Source organism: Heptranchias perlo, chromosome 10, assembly GCF_035084215.1.
Source record: "Heptranchias perlo isolate sHepPer1 chromosome 10, sHepPer1.hap1, whole genome shotgun sequence".
NCBI lineage: Eukaryota > Metazoa > Chordata > Chondrichthyes > Hexanchiformes > Hexanchidae > Heptranchias > Heptranchias perlo.
The window spans coordinates 1,557,850-1,573,030 of NC_090334.1; positions in this window are offsets into that span (position 1 = coordinate 1,557,850).

A 15,181-nucleotide genomic window follows, 5' to 3' on the forward strand; every position below is an offset into this window, starting at 1 on the left:
CAGGTGATCAAGAAGGCCAACGGAATGTTGGCTTTTATTGCTAGGGGGATAGGATATAAAAACAGGGAGGTATTGCTGCAGTTATATAAGGTATTGGTGAGACCACACCTGGAATACTGCATACAGTTTTGGTGTCCATACTTAAGAAAAGACATACTTGCTCTCGAGGCAGTACAAAGAAGGTTCACTTGGTTAATCCCGGGGATGAGGGGGTGGACATATGAGGAGAGTTTGAGTAGATTGGGACTCTACTCATTGGAGTTCAGAAGAATGAGAGGCGATCTTATTGAAACATATAAGATTGTGAAGGGGCTTGATCAGGTGGATGCGGTAAGGATGTTCCCAAGGATGGGTGAAACTAGAACTAGGGGGCATAATCTTAGAATAAGGGGCTGCTCTTTCAAAACTGAGATGAGGAGAAACTTCTTCACTCAGAGGGTGGTAGGTCTGTGGAATTTGCTGCCCCAGGAAGCTGTGGAAGCTACATCATTAAATAAATTTAAAACAGAAATCGACAGTTTCCTAGAAGTAAAGGGAATTAGGGGTTACGGGGAGCGGGCAGGAAATTGGACATGAATTTAGATTTGAGGTTAGGATCAGATCAGCCATGATCTTATTGAATGGCGGAGCAGGCTCGAGGGGCCGATTGGCCTACTCCTGCTCCTATTTCTTATGTTCTTGTTATGTTTGTTAACGTTAGGTCAATGACCTTTCGTCAGAACCCATTTTGATGTTGGCTGTGGGATAAATATTGACCAGGACACTGGGGAGAACTCCCTGCTCTTCTTCAAATAGTGCCATGGGATCTTTTACAGCCACTTGAGAGGGCAGACGGGGCCTCGGTTTAACGTCTCATCCGAAAGACGGGACCTCCGACAGTGCAGGAGTGCACATAATGGACCGAATTTCTTCGATGTACCTGATCTGAGAAAGGTCACCGACTCCTTTTCAAAGATCAAGGAGGCACTGCAGCAGTTCATCGAATGTAAAACTCACGGTCATTGATTATTTGCAGGATTATTCGCACTTCCCATCATGGCTACAGATTTTCATGGAAGGATGGTGGAATTATAGAATAAAATCTCCCAAACGGCAGTAAAAATCTTGGAATTCCAAATAACAAAAATGGAATTTGACCTCGGTATTCTAAACCAGGGAGCCTGATCATCATTAAAATGATTCATTGAACATTCCGATAAATTGTATCAAGAAAAATGGCTTAACTCACTGGCCAAATGTAGAAGCTGAACTTAGTTCAATACTGTGTTGACTTCACACTGAAGGAAAGCCAACTCCTTCTGACTCGAGTTTTTCAGCCAGTTCATAAATCAGCTTATGATGTCTGTTTTCTCATCATAACAAAAAAAGGGGGAGAGACTACCTCCAGCATCTGTATCCTGCTCGACGCCAGATTAATGTTGTTTTATTTTTTAGTTGGCCTTTATCTCAAGGGGGCTGGAATACAAAGGGGAGGAAGTGGTGCTTCAGCTGTACAGAGCCTTGGTCAGGCCCCATCTGGAGATACTGTGTTCAGTTCTGGGCACCGCATCTCAGGAAGGATAGATTGGCCTTGGAGGGGGAGCAGCACAGATTCACCAGAATGATGCCGGGGTTTAGAGGGTTAAATTATGCGGACAGGTTGCATAAACTTGGCTTGTATTCCCTCGAGTTTAGAAGATTAATGGGTGATCTAATTGAAGTGTTTAAGATGATAAAAGGATTCGATAGGATAGATAGAGAGAAACTATTTCCTCTGGTGGGGGAGTCCAGAACAAGGGGACATAACCTTAAAATTAGAGCTAGGCCGTTCAGAGGTGAAATCAGGAAGCACTTTTTCACACAAAGGGGAGTGGAAATCTGGAATTCGCCTCTGAGTCAGGAGGCCATGTATTCAAGTCCCACTCCAGAGACTTGAGCACATAATCCAGGCTGACACTTCAGTACGGTACTGAGGGAGCGCAGCACTGTCAGAGATGCGATCTTTCAGATGAGACATTAAACCGAAGCCCCATCTGCCCTCTCAGGTGGACGTAAAGAAGAGCAGGGGAGTTCTCCGTGGTGTCCTGGCCAATATCTATGCTTCAACTAACATCACTAAAACAGATGCTTTGGACATTTACTCATTTCTGTGTGTGGGATCTTGCTGTGCGCAAATTGGCTGCTACGTTTCCTACATTACAACAGTGACTACACTTCAAAATGGAATTAATTGGCTGTCAAGCGCTTTGTGACAGCCTGAGGCCATGAAAGGGGCTACATGCATACAAATCTTTCTTTCAGCAGCTGTACTGTGATGTTGCTCACAGTAACAGGGTGGATACACTACATCTCATGTAACATACCTGATTTTATCAGAGCCATGATTTACTGTGATTAAAGAAATCAAATTATGTCTTTATTATGAGGCATTATGGGAATGTTAGCGGCATTTTCGGGTTCAAATTATATGGTTGTTCTTCCTTGGAGAACAGTGTGAGTAATGGAAGGATTCACAGACTCATTAAACACTGCAGAGGATATACTTGGAATAAATATTAGGAACATAGGAACAGGAGTAGGCCATTCAGCCCCTCGTGCCTGCTCCGCCATTTGATAAGATCATGGCTGATCTGTGATCTAACTCCATATACCTGCCTTTGGCCCATATCCCTTAATACCTTTGGTTGCCAAAAAGCTATCTATCTCACATTTAAATTTAGCAATTGAGCTAGTATCAATTGCCGTTTGCGGAAGAGAGTTCCAAACTTCTACCACCCTTTGTGTGCAGAAATGTTTTCTAATCTCACTCCTGAAAGGTCTGGCTCTAATTTTTAGACTGTGCCCCCTACTCCTAGAATCCCCAACCAGCGGAAATAGTTTCTCTCTATCCACCCTATCCGTTCCCCTTAATATCTTATAAACTTCGATCAGATCACCCCTTAACCTTCGAAACTCCAGAGAATACAACCCCAATTTGTGTAATCTCGCCTCGTAACTTAACCCTTGAAGTCCGGGTATCATTCTAGTAAACCTACGCTGCACTCCCTCCAAGGCCAATATGTCCTTCCGAAGGTGCGGTGCCCAGAACTGCTCACAGTACTCCAGGTGCGGTCTAACCAGGGTTTTGTATAGCTGCAGCATAACTTCTGCCCCCTTGTACTCCAGTCCTCTAGATATAAAGGCCAGCATTCCATTAGCCTTATTGATTATTTTCTGCACCTGTTCATGACACTTCAATGATCTATGTACCTGAACCCCTTAGGTCCCTTTGGACATCCACTGTTTTTAACTTTTTACCATTTAGAAAGTACCCTGTTCTATCCTTTTTTGATCCAAAGTGGATGACCTCACATTTGTCTACATTGAATTCCATTTGCCACAGTTTTGCCCATTCACCTAATCTATCAATATCGCTTTGTAATTTTATGTTTTCATCTACACTGCTTACAATGCCACCAATTTTCCAATCCAGAGGGACAGTTCCTGAATCTAGAGAACTTTGAAAGATTATAATTAGGGCATCTGCAATGTGCTCACCTACTTCCTTTAAAACCCTGGGATGGAAACCATCTGGTCCTGGGGATTTGTCACTCTTTAGTGCTATTATTTTCTTCATTACTGTTGCTTTACTTATATTAATTTTATCAAGTCCCTGTCCCCGATTCAATATTAGTTTTCTTGTGATTTCCGGCATGCTATCTTCTTTTTCTACTGTAAATACTGACACAAAGCAATCGTTTAACATGTCCGCCATTTCCCCATTGTCAATGACAATATCCCCACTTTCAGTTTTTAAGGGGCCAACACTGCTCCTGACCACCCTCTTTTTCCTAATGTAACTATAAAAGTTCTTCGTATTGGTTTTGATATCCCTTGCAAGTTTCTTTTCATACTCTCTTTTTGTCGCTCTTACTTTCAGTTTTGTGACCCTTTGTTGATCTTTGTATCTTTCCCATTCGCCAGGATCTGTGCCATTTTTTGCCTTTTTGTATGCCCTTTCCTTATGACTTATACTGTCCCTCACCTCTTTAGTTGTCCATGGCTGTTTTTTTTGGCAAGTAGAGTTCTTGCCCCTCAGGGGTATAAACCGATTCTGTATCACGTTAAATGTTTCTTTAAACATTTCCCACTGATCATCAGTCATTTTACCCATTAACAGATTTGCCCAGTTTACTGTGGACAGTCTCTGTCTCAGCCCAATGAGGTCGGCCTTACCAAATATTGATCAATAAATTTTGATATATATTAAAGATCTGTACTTGGGTATACAGGGTATAATTTCAAAGTTTGCAGATGACAGGAAACTTGGAAATGTAGTAAACAATGTGGAGGATAGTGACAGACCAGAAGGACATAGATAGACTGGTGAAATGGGCAGACACATGGCAGATGAAATTTACCGCAGAGAAGTGTGAAGTGATGCATTTTCGTGGGAAGAATGAGGAGAGGCAATATAAACTAAATGGTACAATTTTAAAGGGGGTGCAGGAACAGAGAGACCTGGGGGTATATGTGCACAAATCTTTGACGGTGGCAGGACAAGTTGAGAAGGCTGTTAAAAAAGCATATGGGATCCTGGGCTTTATTAATAGAGGCAGAGAGTACAAAAGCAAGGAAGGAATGCTAAACCTTTATAAAACATTAGTTAGGCCTCAGCTGGAGTATTGTGGGCACTGCACTTTAGGAAGGATGCTAAGGCCTTAGAGAGGGTGCAGAGGAGATTTACTAGAATGGTACCAGGGATGAGGGACTCCAGTTATGTGGAGAGATTGGAGAAGCTGAGGTTGTTCTCCTTAGAACAGAGAAGGTTTTGAGGAGGATTGATAGAAGTGTTCAAAATCATGAAGGGTTTTAGATAAAGTAAATAAGGAGAAATTATTTCCAGTGGAAGAAGGGTCGGTAACCAGAGGACACAAATTTAAGGTGATTGGCAAAAGAGCCAGAGGCGAGATGAGGAAACATTTTTTTTACACAGCGAGTTGTAATGATCTGGAATGCACTGCCTGAAAGGGTGATGGAAGCAGATTCAATAATAACTTTCAAAAGGGAATTAGATAAATACTTGAAGGGAAAAAAATTGCAGGGCTATGGGGAAAGAGCAGGGGTGTGGGACTAATTGTATATCTCTTTCAAAGAGCCAGCACAGGCACGATGGCCTGAATGGCCTCTTCCTGTGCTATACGATACTACTACAGTGAAATACTCTCTCTGTCCCCCAGTTACTGCAAGCACAGTCCGTGACCTAACTCAATTTTAAAAGTGCTGTTCAAATTGGATTGAGCTTGTTGAAATTATCCAAAATAATTGTGTAAGTAATGTATTCCCACTAATTGGAAAACACTGCTTCATCTCATTGTCTTTGTTAGTTTGTTTTATCTGTAGACTTATTAGAAGGTCATTATTATTCACAAATGCTTTTTGTGGGCCCCTGTCTCCCTCTGTCTCTGTCTCTCTCGCTGTCCCCCTCTCTCTCTTTCTGTCTCTCTCTGTCTCTCTCTCTGTCCCTCTCTCTATCCCTTTGTCTGTCTCTGTCCCTCTATCTCTCTCTCTGTCCTTCTTTCTGTCCCATTCTGTCTCTATCACTCTCTGACTCCATCACTCTCTCTGTCTCTCTATTTCTGTCTCTCCCTGTTCCTCCAACTCTCTGTCTCTCTCTTTCTGTCTCTCTCTGTCTCACTCTCTCTCTGTCTCTCTCTCTCTCTCCCTGTCTCATTCTTTGTCTGTCTCTATCTCTCTCTGTCTCACTCTGTCTCTCTTTCTCTGTCCCTCTCACTCTTTCTGTGTCTCTCTCTCCATCTCTGTCGCTGTCTCTTTCTGTTTACCTCTGTCTCTGTCTCTCCCTCCCTTTCTCTCTCTGTCGCCGTCTCCCTCTCTCTCTCTGACTCCCTCTCCCACTCTTTCTCTGTCTTCCTCTCCTTCTCTCTCTGTCGCCGTCTCCCTCTCTCTCTCTGTCTCCCTCTCCCTCTCTCTCTCTGTCTTCCTCTCCTTCTCTCTCTGTCTTCCTCTCCCTCTCTCTCTCTGTCTCCCTCTCCCACTCTTTCTCTGTCTTCCTCTCCTTCTCTCTCTGTCGCCGTCTCCCTCTCTCTCTCTGTCTCCCTCTCCCTCTCTCTCTCTGTCTTCCTCTCCTTCTCTCTCTGTCGCCGTCTCCCTCTCTCTCTCTGTCTCCCTCTCCCTCTCTCTCTCTGTCTTCCTCTCCTTCTCTCTCTGTCTTCCTCTCCTTCTCTCTCTGTCTCCCTCTCCCACTCTTTCTCTGTCTCCCTCTCCCTCTCTCTCTTTCTCTGTCTCTCTCTATCTCTGTCTATCTCTGTCTCTCTCTCCCCCCTCCCTCCACCTTCTGAAGACACTGACTCATTGTGTTCCACTGCTACCATATACTTTCCAATACTTTCTCCAAGTGGCCATTCATCATGTCTGAACCTAGACAATAAAGTGTTGGCAAGTCATGCAACCATGGAGAACAATACAAGCCAAGCCTCACTCATCATCCACCTACAAACATGTGTCTGTTCCAGTGAGGATCCCTGAATGGGGACCAAAAGTGGAAGTCATAGAATCAGAGACTCACAGGGCTCAATTTTCGAGTGAAGTAGCGGGTGCTTTGGGGGCAGGGAGGGCTCCGAAAATCGGGGAAATCCCGAGCGGGTTCAGAGCCCGGCTCCAACCCGCAGATTTCAGGGTTCCCCACTGAAACGTGGAAGTCCCACCGGCAATAAAAGCAGGCGGGATGATACTTTAGATAGTTTAAGTACTTGAAATACATAAGTTTGTCCACATTGAGGTAGGGGTCCGATTTTGAAACATCCTCAGCGTGTCTCCTGTGCTGTGGGAAACACTCCGTGTTCTACCAGATGTGTTTCAGCCAGCAGGACATTCAAATGCTTGTTTGACAGATGGGGAGAAAAGGTGAGTTCTTGTTGCAGGGCACTCACTTCTTTCACACAAACTTTTGGCTGCGAGATCTTTGTGTTTTCACTGAAAATTCTTACTTTCCACTCACAATTCTTCTGTTCACACATATTTAACATCTTTTCGGACCCCCTCAAACTCACACCATCAGGGGGGCGCCATGGCTGCATTCACCACTACATCCGAGGACGAGCAACATCACCATCCTGGCCAGGCACGGCGTCCACCTCCGCCACGTGGAGCTCCACAACACAGTGCTGCGCCACAGGCACCTGCACAAGAGCACAGAGGGAAACAACAGAGAGAGCGACATTGCAGGAGGCACTACCCTCGCCACCGGGTCTACAGACCGAGGCTCAGCTTCCTGGACCTCTATGAGGAGCAGTGCATACGGAGGCTGAGAGCAAGTCGCCAGGTGGTTGCAGACATTGGCAGCCACCTTCATGCCGAGCTGCTCCTGGCTGGGCCGAGCAGCATCTCATTACGCGTCACTGTGAAAGTCACCACTGCCCTCAACTTCTTCGCCTCCGGATCATTCCAGAGTGCCACCGGGGACATCGCTGGGCTCTCTCAGTCGTCTGCACACAAGTGCATAAGGCAGGTCACCGACGGCCTGTTTCGCAGGACCTCGCACTACGTCAATTTCCACATGGACGACCTCAGCCAGACGGAGAGGGCAGTGGGATTCCACTCTGTGTCTGGCTTCCCACGGGTGCAGGGTGTAATCGATTGCACCCATATAGCAATTCGAGCACCTCCACACGAGGCAGGACTGTTCATCAACAGGAAGGAGTATCACTCCATCAACACTCAGCTCATCTGTGACCACCGCAAGAGATTCCTTCACGTGTGCGCCAGATTCCCTGGCAACTGCCACAATTCCTTCATCCTCCGGGAGTCCAACATCCCGCCCCTCTTCCACGCACCGAACACCCGCAAGGGCTGGCTCCTCGGGGACAAGGGATATCCCCTGCACACGTGGCTCATGACACCTCTGAGGAACCCCATCACCGAGCAACAGTGTCGATATAACGACAGCCACATCGCTACCAGGTCTACAATTGAGCATGTTATAGGGCTGCTCAAGATGTGCTTCAGGTGCCTTGATCATTCTGGGGGGGAGCTTCAATACGCACCAGACAGAGTGGGACACATTATAGTCGTGTGTTGTGCCCTGCACAATATGGCACAACAGAGAGGTGACGCTGGAGGAGGCCCCATCCACATCTGGCACCCACATTGAGGAGGAGGAGGAGGAGGAGGAGGAGGAGCAGGAGGAGGAGGAGGAGCAGGAGGAGGAGGAGGAGGAGGAGGAGCAGGAGGAGGAGGAGGAGGAGGAGAAACCCATGGGCAGAGCAGCGGCTCACCTGGCTGCTCTTGAGGCCAGGGAGTCACTGATATGTGAACAGTTCTCCTAACATCAGACAGTGTGAAGAGTCCAGTCCTCACCACCTGGACAGAGCAGCACCCACACCAGCTCCCCCACCCCCACCTCACCCCTCCCTGCACAAAACAGTCCTGCAACTACACATACACCCACTGTAGAGTGACCCAATGGGTGGCATCAAGTGTGGGTGCTCATGGTGAACCTCATGAAAGGGCCTTATTACAGAAGCCAGTCAAGAATGGCCAAGACGTGGCAGTAGTGGTGACAATAATAATATTTAATGTGCATTTAACAAAAAGCAAATATAAATAAAAAACATGACCAACCGTCAAACACCCTTGTGCATCCCCTTTGTGCTCACAAAACCTTCCCCTTTCTCTTCCATCTACTCCTACGTGGTGCATCCCCTGTGGCTGCAGCAGAGGTAGTGGCAGGTTGCACTTGTTCATGCCCTGACCGATTAGATGCTTTGGGCCGACGCACTCTGAGTTTTGGTGCCCGTGAGGGCCCCTCCAAAGACTGCTCCACCTGCACCTGTGCCGGGACAGACTCGGCCACCTGGAGAGGAGGCAGCATTGCAGGTACTGGTTGAGAGGGGGGCAACGGGTGAGACGTGGGAGCGCTTTGAGTGGCGTCCCCACTTCCATGTCCCCTTTCGCCATCATCCCTCTCCTGGGCCAGTCCCACATCACTCCGACCACTCTGCTGGACCACGGTTTGGAGGACATGTGTGAAGCCTTGTAAGGCCAGTGCTAGTATATCTGTTTAAGGCTGCAGAATGTTGTTCACTGTGAGTCCAAACAGCCGTTGTCAGGGCCTGGTCTCATTTGTGGGCTGTGCTTGAAGCTTAATGGAGGCTAGCCTTCCCTCCCTCACAGACATTCCCTCACGTCCCTGTAACACTATCTCAGAGAGTTGCTCACGTCCCTGTGACACTATCTCAGAGAGTTGCTCACGTCCCTGTGACACTATCTCAGAGAGTTGCTCACGTCCCTGTGACACTATCTCAGAGAGTTGCTCACGTCCCTGTGACACTATCTCAGAGAGTTGCTCACGTCCCTGTGACACTATCTCAGAGATTGCCTCAGACTGCTGAAATGGGCAGACACGTGGCAGATGAAATTTAATGCAGAGAAGTGTAAAGTGATGCATTTTAGTGGAAAGAATGAGGAGAGGCAATATGAACTAAATGGTACAATTTTAAAAGGGGTGCAGGAACAGAGAGATCTAGGGGTGCATGTACACAAATCTTTGAAGGTGGCAGGACAAGTTGAGAAGGCTATTCGTGCATATGGGATCCTGGGCTTTATTAATAGGGGCATAGAGTACAAAAGCAAGGAAGTTATGCTAAACCTTTATAAAACACTGGTTAGGCCCCAGCTGAGTATTGTGTTCATTTCTGGGCACCACACTTTAGGAAGGATGTGAAGGCCTTAGAGAGGGTGCAGAAGAGATTTACTAGAATGGTTCCAGGGATGAGGGACTTCAGTTACGTGGAGAGACTGGAGAAGCTGGGGTTGTTCTTCTTCGAACAGAGAAGGTTAAGGGGAGATTTGACAGAATGCTTCATGAATCATGAAGGGTTTTGATAGAGTAAATGAGGAGAAACTGTACCTGTGTCAGAAGGGTCAGTAACCAGAGGACACAGATTTAAGGTGATCGGCAAAAGAGCCAAAGGCGACATGAGGAAATATTTTTTTTACGCGGTGAGTTGTGATGATCTGGAATGCACTGCCTGAAAGGGCGGTGGGAGCAGATTCAGTCGTAACTTTCAAAAGGGAATTGGATAAATACATGAAGGAAAAAAATTTACAGGGCTATGGGGAAAGAGGAGGGGAGTGGGACTAATTGGATAGCTCTTTCAAAGAGCCAGCACAGGCACGATGGGTCGAACAGCCTCGTCTGTGCAGTACCTTACTATGACACTATGATAGACTCACAGAACCATAGAATCATAGACTCATAAAATTAAAGACTCATAGACTCATGAATAGAATTAAGAAATAGAAAAGGATTTAAGACTGTAGTGGGAGTTGTCTATAGGCCGCCTGGTTGCAGCTGTGAAGTGGCAGAATGTATAAATGCAGAGATTAGACAAGAATGTAGCAAAGGCAGAGTAGTTTTAATGGGGGATTTTAACTTCCATATTGGTTGGGAGAAGCAGATGAGCTCATGTCAAAAAGATAGTGAATTTCTTGAATGTGTTCAGGACAGCTTTCTGCAACAAGATGTCCTAGAACCAATAAGGAGGCAGGCCATATTAGATTTAATAATGAGTAAGGAGCCAGATTTAGTTACCAGCCTAACAGTGTGTGAATATTTATCCAATAGCGATCATAATATGATCAAGTTCAATGTTGTAATTGAAAGGGAGAAACTGTATCAGCTACTAAGATTCTAAATTTAGGCAAGGCCGACTTCAACGGGATGAGACAGAGACTGTCCACAGTAAACTGGGCAAATCTCTTAATGGGTAAAATGATAGACGATCAGTGGGGGGTGTTCAGTAAAGAATTTAACGTGATACAGAACCAGTATATACCCCTAAGGAACAAGAGCTCTACTTGCCAAAAATAACAGCCATGGGCAACAAAAGAGGTAAGGGACAACATAAAACTAAAAGAAAAAGCATACAAAAATGCAAAAAAAGCATCGATCACGGCAGCTGGGAGAGATACAAAGAACAGCAAAGGGTGACAAAACAGATAGTAAGAGCTGCAAAAAAGGGAGTATGAAAAGAAACTTGCAAAGGATATCAAAATCAACATATTTTGTTTTTACAATTATATTAGGAAAAAGAGAGTAGTCAAGAGCAATGTGAGCCCCTTAAAAACTGATAATGGTGATATTGTAAATGAAAATAAGGAAATGGCGGACATGTTAAATAATTACTTTGCATCAGTATTTACAGTAGAGGCAGAGGATAGCATGCGGGACACCACAAGGAAACTAAGTTTGAATCAGGGACGGGGACTCACCATAAGCAAATTAACAGTAATGAAGAAAATAATTGTAAACAATTTTACAACACCAAGTTATAGTCCAGCAATTTTATTTTAAATTCACAAGCTTTCGGAGGCTACCTCCTTCCTCAGGTGAACGATGTGAAAATAATGGCACTAAAGAGTGACAAATCCCCAGGACCAGATGGTTTCCATCCCAGGGTTTTAAAGGAAGTAGGTGAGCACATTGCAGATGCCCTAACTATAATCTTCCAAAGTTCTCTCAATTCAGGAACTGTTTCTTTAGATTGGAAAATTGCACACGTTACTCCTCTCTTTATAAGACCATAAGACCATAAGAGATAGGAGCAGGAGTAGGCCATTCGGCCCCTCGAGCCTGCTCCGCCATTTAATGAGATTATGGCTGATCTGATTTTTACCTCAACTCCACTTTCCCACCCTTTCCCCATATCCTTTGACTCCCTTGCTGATCAAAAATTTGTCTAACTCAGCCTTGAATGTATTCAATGACTCAGCCTCCTCAGCTTTTTGGGGTAAAGAATTCCAAAGATTCACGACCCTCTGGGAGAAGAAATTCCTCCTCATTTCCATCTTAAATGGGGGACCCCTTATTCTGAGACTGTGCCCCCTAGTTTTAGATTCCCCTATGAGGGGTAACATCCTCTCAGCATCTACCCTATCGAGTCCCCTCAGAATCTTGTATGTTTCAAAAAGATCTCCTCTCATTCTTCTAAACTCCAATGAGTATAGACCCAACCTGTTCAATTTTTTCTCATGAGACAACCCTTCCTTACCTGGAATCAACCTAGTGAACCTTCTCTGAACTGCCTCCAATGCAAGTATGTCCTTCCTTAAATAAGGGCACCAGAACTGTACGCAGTATTCCAGGTGTGGTCTCACCAGCACCCTGTACAGTTGTAGCATGACTTCCCTGCTTTTATACTCCATCCCCCTAGAAATAAAGGCCAATATTCCATTTGCCTTCCGGATTACCTGCTGCACCTGTATGTTGACTTTTTGTGTTTCATGTACGAGGACACCCAGATCCCTCTGTACCGCAGCATTTTGTAGTATTTCTCCATTCAAATAATATTTTGCTTTTTTTTTTCCTCCCAAAGTGGATGACTTCACATTTTCCCACATTATATTTCATCTGCCAAATTTTTGCTCATTCGCTTAACTTGTCAATATCCCTTTGCAGACACTTTGTGTCCTCATCACAACCTGCTTTTCCACCTATCTTTGTATCAGCAAATTTGGCCACAAGACACTCTGTTCCTTCATCCAAGTCATTGATATATATTGTAAATAGTTGAGGCTCCAGCACTGAGCCCTGCGGCACCCCACTAGTTACAGATTGCCATTTTGAAAATGACCCTTTTATCCCGACTCTTTGTTTTCTGTGAGTTAGCCAAACCTCTATCCATGCCAGTATATTACCCCCAACACCATGAGCTCTTATCTTGTGCAGTAATCTTTTATTTGGCACCTTATCGAATGCCTTTTCGAAATCCAAATATACTGCATCCATTAGTTCCCCTTTATCCACCCTGCCCATTACTTCCTCAAAGAACTCTAATAAAGTTGTCAGACACGATTTCCCTTTCATAAAACCATGTTGACTCTCCTTGATTGTATTATGAGTCTCCAAATGTCCTGCCACTACTTCCTTAATAATAGATTCTAGCATTTTCCCAATGACAGATGTTAGGCTAACTGGTCTATAGTTACCTGCCTTCTGTCTCACTCCCTTCTTGAATAGGGGTGTTACGTTTGCGGTTTTCCAATCTGCTGGGACCTTTCCAGAATCTAGTGAATTCTGGAAGATCACAACCAATGCATCCATTATCTCTGTAGCCACTTCCTTTAAGACCCTCAGATGCAAGCCATCAGGTCCAGAGGACTTGTCAGCCTTTAGACCCATTAGTTTACCTAGTACTTTCTCTCTAGTGATAGAGATTGTTTTTAGTTCCTCCATCCCCTTTGCCCCTTGATTTTCTACTATTATTGGTGTGTTATTAGTGTCTTCTACTGTGAAGACAGATACAAAATATCTGTTCAATTCCTCTGCCATTTCCTTGTTTTCCATTATTATTTCCCCAGTCTCATCCTCTAAGGGACCAATGTTTACTTTAGTTACCCTCTTCCTTTTTATATACTTGTAGAAGCTTTTACTGTCAGTTTTTATATTTCTTGCTCGTTTACTCTCATGATTTATTTTCTCCCTCTTTATTATTCTTTTAGTCATCCTTTGCTGGTTTTTAAAGTTTTCCCAATCTTTGGGCTTACCAGTAACCTTTGCCATGTTGTATGCTTTTTCTTTTAATCTGATACCATCCTTTACTTCCTTAGTTAGCCATGGTTGGTTCACCCTTTTTGTGGAGTCTTTCCTCCTCACAGGGATATTTAAGAAAGGTGAGAGAGGGAAACCAGGGAATTATAGACCAGTTAGCCTAACATCTGTTGTTGGCAAATTACCAGAGTCAATAATTAAGGATAAAGTGACTGAACACCTTGAAAATTTTCTCGCTGATCGGAGACAGCCAGTATGGATTTGTAAAGGGTCGGTCGTGCCTGACAAACCTGATTGAATTTTTTGAAGAGGTGACTAAAGTCATGGATAGGGGAATGTCTGTAGATGTTATTTATACGGACTTCCAGAAGGCATTCGATAAAGTCCCTCATAAGAGACTGTTAACTAAAGTTGAAGCTAATGGAATTGAGAGCAAGTTATTGACTTGGTTAGGAAATTGGCTGAGCGGCAGGAGACAGAGAGTAGGGATAATGGGCAGATACTCAAATTGGCAGGATGTGACTAGTGGAGTCCCGCAGGGATCTGTGTTGGGGCCTCAATTATTCACTGAATTTATCAACGACTCAGATGAAAGGATAGAGAGCCACATATCCAAGTTTGCCAATGACACAAAGATAGGCAGCATTGTAAGCAGTGTAGATGGAAGCATAAAATTACAGAGAGATATTAATAGATTAAGTGAATGGGCAAAACTATGGCAAATGGATTTCAATGTAGGCAAGTGTGAGGTCATCCACTTTGGACCTGAAAAGAATAGATCAGAGTACTTTCTAAATGGTGAAAAGCTCGAAACAGTGGAGGTTCAAAGAGACATTTGTCCTGACATTTTAATGATCTAATGTACATAGATCATTAAAATGTCAGGGACAGATACAGAAAATGATCAAAAAGGCCAATGGAATGCTGGCCTTAATATCTAGAGGACTTGAGTACAAGAGGGCAGAAGTTATGCTGCAGCTATACAAAACCCTGGTTAGACCGCACCTGGAGCACTGTGAGCAGTTCTGGGCACCGCACCTTAGGAAGGATATATTGGCCATGGAGGAAGTGCAGCGTAGGTTTACTAGAATGATACCTGGACTTCAAGGGTTGTATTCCCTGGAATTTAGAAGATTAAGGGGTGATTTGATCGAAGTTTTCAAGCAATTAAGGGGAACTGATAGGGTAGATCGAGAGAAACTATTTCCACTGGTTGGGGAGACTAGGACTAGGGGACATAGTCTAAAAATTAGAGCCAGGACTTTCAGGCATGAAGTTAGGAAACACTTCTATGAACAAAGGGTGGAAGAAGTTTGGAAAACTCTTCAGCAAACGGCAGTTGATGCTAGCTCAATTGTTAATTTTAAATCTGTGATTGATAGATTTTTGTTAACCAAAGGTATTAAGGGATATGGGGCTAGGGCGGGTATATGGAGTTAGGGCACCGACCAGCCATGATCTCATTGAATGGCGGAACAGGCTCGAGGGGCTAAATGGCCTTCTCCTGTTCCTATTTTCCTATGTTCATAGAATCATAGATTCATAACATCGTAGACTCACATAATCGTAGAATCATAGAGTCATAGAATCATAGAATCATAGAATCAGAGACTCATAAAATCATAGTCATAGAATCAGAGAATCATAGGAGCA